The 10,091-nt window shown below is 43.1% G+C and overlaps 1 pseudogene; it reads left to right on the forward strand.

Moving 5' to 3' along the window:
* The first annotated feature begins 1,530 nt into the window (after positions 1 to 1,530).
* Positions 1,531 to 10,091, forward strand: part of LOC105994241 — a 34,159-nt pseudogene continuing 25,598 nt past the window's right edge.

The following is a 10,091-nucleotide window of genomic DNA, read 5'->3' on the forward strand; positions in this document are numbered from 1 at the left end:
AGGGACTCATGCACCCAAGGTTATCACTCTACTGCTGAGCCACCTTACCAGCCTGAGCTCCTGCCTACTATCAGGTGCTGGTGGCGTGTGTTGCCCAATTCTCAGCCTAGAGTATATGGGTCGGGTTTTGGTGGGGTTTGGGCTTCTCTTGTCCTGAGCCTCCAGGTCTTTTGTTGTCACAGGCATGCTTCCCAGGGGGTGCAGTTCCCTGATTTTCTCCACTCTGCTGAGGCATGTGCTCAGCTTTTTGACTTCAGTTGGGAGGAGTTGGTTGTGTTGTTCAGGCGTTGTGTCCCAAGGCCTGGTTCCGGCCCCCTGCCTGGGGCACGCCATTTGGGCCTGTGCTGCTGTGTATACCACTTAGGTTATGCAGCCTGGGGTACACAGTTCAAATTTCTTCTACTGGTGGTTGTCTTGACCCAGTGGTGCTGTTCCTGGCTTGGGAGTTTAAGCTCCCTTCCAGGGGCACTCTTGCTTTAGCCTTGCCAGCGGAGTGTGCTCCATGTGCTGGTGGAGCTCTCGAACAGTTCCCAGTTTTAGTGGGTCCTGTGGTCCAGGTGTTGGGGTAAGGAGTCTGGGTCAGGGTCTGGAGATTCCCTCCAGCTCTGGTCTGCCTTGAAGGATACATTGTCCCCTGTGGGGTACTCACCCTGGAGCTAGTTGTTTCTGTGTGGTGTAGGTCGTCAGTTGTTGTTGCAATCCGAGTTCAGTTGGGGTGGTTGCAGGCTGGGCTGGGCAGTGGTGGCTCTGTGTGATTCTCTTCTGTCTCTGCCTCTGTCTGGTTCTTAGCGCTGGGGTTTGCACTCTCCATACCAGCACCAGTTCCTTGTAGGGGTCTTTTGCTTTGCTGTTCTGTGGGCGTCCCGTGTAGCTCTGGGGGCTCCCGTCATGGGGCCGAGTTCTGGGCTCGGGGGTTTCTCCATTTATCGCAGTCGGTGGGTCTGACATTGGTACCTCAGGCAGATTCTGCGCGGGTGATCTGCAGGCAGCCCTCTGTGTCTCTGGGACCCCGCAGCCCCGCCGGTCGTGGCAATCAGCAGGTCTGACACTGGTACCTCAGGTGGCTTCTGCGCTATCTGCAGGCAGCTACCTGTGTCTCTGGGACTCTGGCAGGCCCCCAACAGGCCTGCTCACAGCACCAGGCAGGGATTTCAAACCTCATGACTGGCAAAGAAAAATGTTGGTAAAGTCTCAATATTCTCTTAATCATGCTATTCTCACTAATCATGCTATTAATTAATAATATTTCATGTAATTCTTTTTTTCCCGTTGGTTCTTGGGCTTAGCCTCAGGGCCATGGTGCTGTGCATGAGCCTGTTTGTGCTCAAGGCTTGTGCTGTACCTCCTGAACACTGTATGGTGTATGGGTGGTTACTTGGAGATGAGAGTCTGATGGGGACTTCTCTTCCTGAACTGGCTTCAAACTGCGATCCTCATGCAGCTGGCTTGGCTAACATGTTCATCCATGTTTTGTTTTCATGCTATTTTTTGTGTCACAATAAAATCTATGATTTCCTAGATATGGAAGAGATGGCAGAAGCTGACGTTGACATGGGAGTTGCCTTCTTCACTCAGACTGCAGCTGGGGTCCTGGGGAACTCCAGTCTCCTTTGTTTTTACAGCTACACCCTCTACACTGAAAGGTGAGGCCCACAGACCCCCATCCTCAGCCAGCTGGTCATTGCCAACAACTTGGTTGTTTTATCCTCTGGGATCCCTCAGACCATGGAGGGATTTGTATGATGCCGCATGTAAGGTTGTTTTGTATTTATTCAGAGTAGCAGGAGGGGTTTGCCTTAATGCCACCTGCATTCTGGCTTCTAGGTTTCAAAACTTTGTACTAGAAATGCTTGGTGAAAGATCACTACTAGATTCCCCAAGTGCTTTGGATTCTGTGGTTCCCTTTCCTGGACCTTTCTGATCCTGGTAAATATTTCTGTGCCTGTGAGAGTGATTGGCCAAAGACACAAACAAAATGTCACTCTTCACATGCATTATAAATACTCCACAGTAGAAACCCCACCAAAACCATTTGTTCATTTATCACAGATAGTCTTATTCTCTTTCATTGATGTTATGTGCTTGGTTTTCATGATGTGGGCCAGTGGCTGCATGGTCTGTGTTCTGCACAGACACAAGCTAATGGTGTGGCACATTCACATCCACCTTCCCTCCCGAAGACCTGACTACGAAATCTGGGCCTTGCACAACATCCTGACCTTGGTGAGCATGTTTGTCTCCTTCTACTGTCTCTCTGCCATTTCTACTCTTTGTGTTGGTCTACATATGAAACCAGACCTGTAGCTCATGGACATGGCTGTGTTCCTGTGTGTGTGTTTCTCAGTTGTGAGCCCCTTTGTGCTCATCAGCAGTGACACTCGTATCACTCAGGTGTCTCATTCCTGCACTGAATAAAAGATTTTCATGATTCCCTTAAACTAAGCGATTACATTCAATTTCCACTTGGTTCATAGGTTTGTTTTTGCAGCAATGGCATTTACACACTATGATCTGCACTGCAAGTGCAAAGGCTCAACTACTAGAGACCTGCTTTAGTCCTTTTTCATTCTGGTTATTTTTTTTCTTAATTTATTATTTTTTAAATTTTTTTATTGTAAAGATACTATACAGAGGGCTACAGTTACATGAGCAAGGTAATGAGGACACTTCCTATTGAGCATTGTTAACCCCTCCATTGTTTTCCCCCTACCATCCCTTCCCTCCCTACCTGCCCCGAGGTTCTTTTTTTTTTAAATTGTGATTAAGTGATTACATAATTCCCCAAATTTCACAGTATTGTGGAATAATGATGCTCATTTAAAGTCACAAGTTCATTCTCACTTTCCTGGAGCAAATAGTCTATCACAGTCTATAACATATAATGGTGTACACATATACACCATACATGTGATCAGCAGCATGGGGATATTTAGTAGTGGTTCAACCAGATGAGTTGGAGTTCTTTTTTTCTTAAGTCCTGTTAATTTTGTCGTATCACCTAACATTTTGGATTTAGCATCCACTTATCAGGGAGACCATGTACCGTTTGTCTCTTTGCTCTTGGCTTACCTAGATCAACATGATTCCTTCTAGCTTCCTTCCCAAAGACCTGACCACGAGATCTGGGCCTTGCACAACATCCTGATCTTGGTGAGCATGTTTGTCTCCTTCTACTGCCTCTCTGCCATTTTCACTCTTTGTGTTGGTCTACATATGAAACCAGACCTGTGGCTTATGGACATGGCTGTGTTCCTATGTGTGTGTTTCTCAGTCATGAGCCCCTTTGTGCTCATCAGCAGTGACACTCGTATCACTCAGGTGTCTCATTCCTGCACTGAATAAAAGATTTTTTTTTTGTCGGTCATGGGGCTTGAACTCTGGGCCTGGGCGCTGTCCGTCAGCTCTTCAGCTCAAGGCAAGCGCTCTACCACTTGAGCTACAGCGCCACTTCCAGTTTTCTAGTGGTTTATTGGAGATAGGAGTCTCACGGTCTCTCCTGCCCGGGCTGGCTTTGAACCACAATCCTCAGATCTCAGCCTCCTGAGTAGCTAGGATTATAGGTGTGAGCCACCAGCGCCTGGCGAGAATAAAAGATTTTCATGATTCCCTTAAAGTAAGCCATCACCTTCAATTTCCACTTGGTTCATAGGTTTGTTTTTGCAGCAATGGCATTTACACACTATGATCTGCACTGCAAGTGCAAAGGCTCAACTACTAGAGTCCTGCTCTAGTCCTTTTTCACTCTGGTTATTTTTGAGCTATACCCTTGCTTTATATCTAGGTCAGCCTGTACCCTCATACTCCTATTGTGTTTCCTGAAATACCAGGGATGACAGATAAGAATGAAGATGCTGAGATTTTATAGTTTAGGTAGGGTCTTGGGGAATTGTTTGTGCCCAGGTTGACCTATTACTGCAACCATCCCAATCTCATCCTCACACATGGCTGGGAGGATGGGTGTACAACACTACACCCAGCTACTATTGGAGGGGGGATCTTGTGATCTGTTTTCCTGGGCTGAACTTGGATCTGAATCCTCCTGATTCAACCTTGCATGTGTGAGCCACTGCATCCACCTTGCATCATTCTTTGACTATTATTATTATTATTAGTTGTGGGGCTTGAACTCAGAGCCTGGACACTTTCTCAGAGCTCTTTTACTCAAGGTTAGCACACTACAATTTTGACCCATAGCACCACTTCAGATCTTTTCTGAGTAGTTTATTGGAGAGAGAAGTGTCATGGACTTTCCTTCTAGGCTGGCTTCTAATTGCAATCCTCAGATCTCAGCATTCCAACCAAGTAGCAGGGATTCCAGGCCTGAGCCACCAGAGTCTGGCATAAATTTTTATCTTTAAAATTATTAAATGAGTGTATAATAGAATGTGTTATGTAACAATCTGTGTGAAACTGGGAGTATGTCAGCAGTGAAGTTCCTGCCTGGCAAGAGCCCAAATTTGTTGCCTGAAACTCAAATAAAATAAAGTTATAGAAAATTTCAATGTAGGTAATGGGGCCTAATGATCTCTTACTGTTAGTTCACTAAACAAATATTGCATAAGGTACAATTGCTAATTTGCAGTAACTGAGATACCAAAAGATGAATGTTTTCACCCTATTATGCAGGAATTACTCATCATTTTTTTAAAATTTTATTTTATTTGTGAACATACTGTACAGAGGGGTTACAATTACATGGGCAGGATAATGCATACATTTCTTACCAAGCATTGCAGCCTCCTCCTTTGTTTACCCTTCACATTCCTTCCCAGCCTCCCCCCTCCCCCCAATCCCAATCCTTCCCCTCCCCCCCTCCCCGCACCGACATTGTAAAGCTCGTTTTCAACATGACAACTTGTACTTCTCATTGTTGCAACAGGTCCACCTGTATCCTTAAACGACTTGTTTTTCCCCATCTCCTCCACAAGTTATACTGACATCAAATATAGTGAAAGCAGGGGTTATACTGTGGGGGAGGGACATATTATTCATCACATCAACAGGAGCAAGAATAAGAACCACATGGTTATCTCAATAGATTCAGAAAAACCATTCGACAAGATCCAACCCCCCTTTATGATGAAGGTTTTGGAAAAATTACTCATTATTTTTCTTCATTATCTCATGAATTGTGCTGAGTATGTGTAATGAATAGAAGTATTAAACTTGGAAATAAACTTTAATACTTAGCACAAAAACAAAGTGTTATTACTTATTGTTTTGTAACATAGATACCTGAAAACATATTACCTTGAAACATATTTAGATCCAGTATCTTCAGGTAAGAAGAGTATTCTAGAATGGTCTCTCCTTTGGGATTTCAGAGATCTGAAGACATTGGACATGTTTCACCTCAACCAGGAGACATGGTGTCAGGTCAAACAGAAAACCTGTGTCACTGCTGATTCCTAAATGTAACCCAGATCAGTCCAGAATTCCATCCTGTCCTAAAATTCTGACAGACCCAGTGTGAGGTCGAGCTTCATGTACAATATCAGCAGTCATCCTAAAGATGATTTACTCGATGTTCAAGTAAAATGTACATTGTATTTAACAAAGGTTCACAAATTTTATATTTATTAAATTACTATGAGTTTTTACTAGAATATATATATAATTTCATTGTGGTGATTCAAATATAGATAAACAATTGTGGATCTTGTGGAAACATTTAAAAGACTGTTGTAGAATGTATCTCTGAGCCTTGGTAATTTAAGAATCATTAGCCAGTACATGGTACTTCCACTTGGGATATTGTTTTCTTTCTCACCAGCCTGTGCTGAAGCTTGAACTCACGCCTGTGCGTTGGTCCTGAGACTCTTTGTGCTCATGGTTAGGGTTCAACTACCTGAGCCACATGGCACTTACAGCTTTGTCTGAGTAGTTTCTTGTTTTGTTTTGTTTTTGTTGGTCCTGGGGCTTGAACTCTGAGCGTGGGCTCTTCACCTCATGGCGTACACTCTCCCACTTGAGCTAAGAGTGACTTCAGGATTTCTAGTGGTTTATTGGAGAAAAAAGTCTCCTGGACTTTCTTGCCCAGACTGCATTTAAACTGTAATCCTCAGTTATCAGCATCCAGAATAGGTAGGTTTACAGGCATTAGCCACCAGTGCCCTGCTTGTCTGAATACTTTTTTGGAAATAAGCGTCTCAATTTTTTTTTTGCCTGGGCTGGCTTCAAACTTCAGTCCTCAGATCTCAGCTTCTTGAGTTGCTAAGATTATAGGCTTGAGCCACTAGTGCCCAGCTTTTTTATTTTATATTGTATAGTGGTTTTCTAAACAAAGAAATCTTGGAGAAAAGGAAAAAAATTGCCCTAAAAATTCACCACTCCTATTTAACTCAGTTCCATGCTCTTCTAACGTAATAGATATCCTTTTCCTCTACTCACTTCTAACGAGATCAGCTTCAAAGGTTTTCCAATATTCCCTGGACTTCCCTCATCTTGGTCACAACTGTTGGAAATGGTCATGGAAGTTCAGTGGTGCTCATCAGTATCCACAATTCTCCAGTGTTTGTCACAGAGAACCTCTGTTCCCCACGCACACGGTGTCACTGAACTTCCAGGTGACATGATGAGCATGCCCATAGAGGAGAGGAGATCACACAGTCCTGAGCCTTTATCTTGGGGCTCCATGACTGAGCACACATGCTGTGACCACTGCCTCAACACCTCTGTCTTGACAGCCAAATCCTACTGGGTAAGCAGGTATTCTTCTCAGGCAAGTGACAGTAGTAAATGGAACTCATCAAGAAAATGCAGAAGTAACTTCTCTGTAAAATGTGTGCCCTGTGTGGGGTTACAATGAGGCACACTTCTTGTATTTTAGGAGAAATGTTTGTTGAGAATAACAGGCCTCTCTCCTGCCTCAGTGATGCAGCTCCACATTCCTTCGTATCCTGGAGACCCCACAGCTTTGTATGTTCAGGGGTAAAACAATCTTAGCTAAAATGAGCAAATAGAGCTCAGTATTTTTTTGCAATGAGTAATGTCTTGATGTGATTTCTCTTTACATTTAAATCAGTAGTATACTATTAGAAGGTAGTCATTGGAAGATATTTTTCAAAAGAAGAAATTGTGACCTGACAAATTATGATATGAATGTATGAAGATATTTGACATTACTTAAAAACACTTAGGCTTCTCATTCACATTCCAACCAATATCCACAATGTGATCTCTTTTCCTCTGTTTCTCTCTTATTGCTTTTCCACTTACTTTTTCTTGAGAGTGAAAATACCGGACAGAGGGGTCACAATTACATGAGCAAGATAATGATACATTTCTTATCAAGCATTGCAAAGTAATGAGTACATTTCTTACCAAGCATTTTTGCCCCCTCCTTGGTTTCTCCTTCCCATCCCTTCCCATCACCTCCCACATCCCCACACCCAACCTTCTCAACCCCATCCCCACCCCCTCAACAAAGTTGTAAAGTTCATTTTTTACAACATAATGTCTTGTATATCTGATTGTTGCAATGGGTCCGCCTGTATCCCTATTTAAATAATTTGTTTTTTCCCTTCCCCACCACAAATTATGCCAACATTAAATACAGTGAAAACAGGGGTTATACCATGGGGGAGAGACATACAAAGCAACAAAGAAATCACCTTATAAATATGTTGGAAACAATCACAATAGAGAAAAAACATTTGAATCCTTACCTTGGGGTTCATTTCACCTAACATCAACTTATCTGATGGTTTCTGCTTGTCTCAGACATATACTAGTTATTGCAAATAAGTGAAACCATGGAACCTATGTTTCTTTGAGCCTGGCTTACTTCACTTAATATAATTGTTTCCAAGTCTTTCCATTTCCTAACAAATGGAGCAATGTCATTCTTTCTGATGGAGGCATACAATTCCATTCTGTATATATACCGCATATTCTTGACCATTCATCTCTTGAGGGGTATCTGGGTTAGTTCCATATCTTAGATATAGTAAATAATGCTGCAATAACCACTCAAAATCAGAACCAGTGGTTTAGCTGAAAGTGTTGGAGAGAAGGCTCCACATTTGACCCAGGCCTTAGTTCAAGACACTGGGCAATTTTTAAAAAAAGCTATCAAGCTTCACCAACCACATAAAAAATAAAGAAAAGTCAGTTGTATTTTTTGTCTCACAATAAAATAAATTCTTTCCTAGACTCAAGCCAACATGGAGATGAGGGTTGGCTTCCTCACTCAGACTGCAGCTGGGATTGAGAACTCCCCTATTTTTTGCTCACTGGATGGACATGAGATGAGGCCCACAGACCTGATCTGCCACCCTCTGTTCTTTGTCAACAACTTGGTTGTTTTATGCAGGGGAATCCCTCAGACAATGGCAAGTTTTGGATGGAAGTACTTCCTGGATGATGCTACATGTAAAGTTGCTTTGTATTTCCACAGAGTAGCCAGAGGGATTTGTCTTAATGCCATCTGCCTTCTGAGTGGCTTCCAGGTCTCAAAGCTTTTCACTAGAAATGCTTGGTGAAAGATCACTACTAAATTCTCCAAGTGCTTTGGGGTCTGTTGCTCCCTTTTCTGGATCTTGCAGCTCCTGGTGAATGTTTCTGTGCCTCTGAGTGTGATTGGCCCAAGACACAAACAAAATGTCACTCTGCCCGTGGGCTATAGATACTGTACCACAGGCCCACCACAACCCTTTACAATCTTATTACAGGTGGTCTTATTTCATTTCCATTGATGTTATGTTCTTGGTTTTCATGATGTGGGCCAGTGGCTCCATGGTACTTGTCCTGCACGGACACAACCAGAGGGCCCAGCACATTCACAGCAGCATTCCCTCCTGAATACTTGACCACAAGGCCATGGCCACGTGCACCATCCTGACCCTGGTGAGCATGTTTGTCTCTGTCTACTGCTTCTCTGCCATTTTCACTGTTTGGTTTAGTTCACACAGGAAGCCAGCCCCAGGGCTCATGGACATAGCTGTGCTCTTGGATGCATGTTTCTCAGTAATGAGCCCCTTTGAGCTCATCAGCCGAGACACCTTTGCCATTTGGGTGGTTTATGTGTGCACTAAAAATGATTTTCCTAAGTTGATGAAACCATACCTTACATCAGATTTTACAATTAGTTCATAATTTATTTTGGCAGCACTGGGATTTATATTCTGTGCCCTGAAATGATAGGGTAAGGGATTGATTTCTGGAGACATGCTCTAGTTCTTTCTGTCTAGTTATTTTTGAGATATAGTCTTGCTTTGTACCCTATTATGTGTTTCCTGAAGTACCTGGAATGGCAGATGTGAACCAAGATATTGACGTGGATTTTGGTTGAGATGGAATTTTTCACCCAGTCTTACCTATAACTGCAACCACTGCAATCTCAGCCTCCCACATGGATGGGATAGCAGGTGAACACCACCACGCCCAGCTAGCACTTCAGATGGAATCTAATGAAGTGTTTACCTGGCCTTGAACCTGAATCTTCATGATTCAACCTCACAGATATGAGCCACTGCTGCATACATCTTGGAACTGTTTTTCATTAAATTATTACTAGTATTATTATGCCATTTATGGGACTTGAACTCAGGGTCTAGGAGCTACCCCTGGGCTCATTTGCTCTAGACTAATATTCTATCATTTTTAGCCACAGCCCTACTTTTGGTTTTCCGGTAGTTTATTGGAGATAAGGGTCTCTCAAGCTTTCTTGCCTGGGTTTTCTTTAAAGCCCAATCCTAAGATATGAATCTCCTGAGTAGCTAGGATAAACAGGTGTGAGCCACTAGCACTTGTCAGAAATTTTTGTTTTTATTATCATTTAATGAACTGGTGGCTCATTGAGATAAGAGTCTCAGAGACTTTCTTGCTTGGGCTGGCTTTGAACCGCAGAGTAGCTAGGATTAAAGGCATGAGCAACTGCTGCACTGCCCAGTTCATTGACTTTTCTTTTTTTTCCTTTTTTTATTGTAAAGATACTATACAGAGGGTTACAGTTACATGAGTGAGGTAATGAGTACACTTCCTCTTGAACATTGTTAGCCCCTCCATTGTTTTCCCCCTCCCATCCCCTCCCTCCCTCCCTTCCCCGAAGTTCTTTTTTTTTTTTTTGATTGTGATTAAGTGATTACATA

This window comes from Dipodomys ordii, unplaced genomic scaffold (genome assembly GCF_000151885.1).
Source record: "Dipodomys ordii isolate 6190 unplaced genomic scaffold, Dord_2.0 Scaffold105, whole genome shotgun sequence".
Taxonomy (NCBI): domain Eukaryota; kingdom Metazoa; phylum Chordata; class Mammalia; order Rodentia; family Heteromyidae; genus Dipodomys; species Dipodomys ordii.